Below are 1,226 nucleotides of genomic sequence, written 5' to 3'. Positions count from 1 at the left end.
GCCCGCGGCACAGCGCGCCCCTCGGGCTCGCGCAGCGTCAGCCGCTGGAGAAAAAGAGAGAGAGAGGGGGAGGGGGGGGAGGGGGGCGCACTGATGAGTCACGGCGCCACCAAAGCCTATCGATAAACTAGACAAAACAACACGACACGAGTAGAGGGGTGTAAGGGCGGGTGAATACCGTGCGTAAAGCCGTGTCGGAAGCCCAAAGCCGATTACTAAATTGGCCTCCACCAACGGAGCCACTAAACGAATGTGTTCACACCGACTTTGGGGAGAAATGAGTTGGAAGCGAGTGACGTGATTGTATATCAGGTGTGCCTCGCGTACTCTGGAAAAGCAAGTGTGTGAATGTCGCACACTTGCAGGTGTATGAATATCCATTCGTACACTTACAGGGGTAAACGTGTGAATTTTCCTACAAAATTCATACGTTTACCTCTGTAACTGTACGAATGGATATTCACACACCTGCAAGTGTGCGACATACACTCACTTGCGTTTCCAGTGTACTTTTAACTTTATCGATGGCGTAGCTCTCTTAGCGCGAACGAGATTTGTTGTTCTTGTAGCGCACAAATCTGACATATACCCTGGAATTTTAAGGAAGCAACCACTGAAACGTCCTTGTTAGTCCGCCCTGTTCCCACTACCAACAACATGCAAGCGATAAGTATCGATGATACAAGAAGGAGGCTGCAGTCCCCGTGTGGACTCATCGCCAATGTCGCACTGTAACCGCAACGCAGATGCGTGGGCGGGATGCCTAGTCGTCAGACGCCATTTGATGGCAGACGACAGGCAAGCCCACCTGCTGGGTAAATACCTCTGTCCCGGTGCCCCGGGCACTAGGTCAGGCGGAGCCGGCGCCGGGGGGCCGCCGCCGAGGAGGACGTCGGGGGCCTCCAGGTCCACCTCCAGCGGGTCCGCACCCGGGCCCGAGGCCGCGAGCTTGCAGGTGTCGGCGCCGTGCTGCAGCGCGAGGCACATGAGCATGGCCGCGGCCGCGCACCCGAGGTCGACCCGGCCGTCAGCGTCACGCGCACAACAACGTCACTTCCACGTCGCGCTGCTCGGGCCGCGGCGGCCTTGCGCGGCGACACTCCACCGCCAGACTGACTGGCACGACGGTGTGTGTACGGCGGTGCGCGACAGGCGGGGCGGGGCGCGTAGCGCTGCAGGGGTGAGGGGCGGGGCACTGGTCTGCCAACTACCTGTCAGCCCCCGGC

At 59.5% G+C, this 1,226-nt stretch overlaps 1 protein-coding gene across 1 annotated transcript in view; it reads right to left on the bottom strand.

Moving 5' to 3' along the window:
- Nucleotides 1-1,226, bottom strand: part of LOC113202249 (uncharacterized) — a gene marked incomplete at its 5' end in the record, with an annotated part of 18,834 nt that overhangs the window by 17,262 nt on the left and 346 nt on the right.

Source organism: Frankliniella occidentalis, unplaced genomic scaffold (genome assembly GCF_000697945.3).
Source record: "Frankliniella occidentalis isolate FOCC.00 unplaced genomic scaffold, Focc_3.1 Scaffold155, whole genome shotgun sequence".
Taxonomy (NCBI): Eukaryota; Metazoa; Arthropoda; class Insecta; order Thysanoptera; family Thripidae; genus Frankliniella; species Frankliniella occidentalis.
Note: the sequence above shows the minus strand (reverse complement) of the source record. Positions and strands in the feature narration are given on the sequence as shown.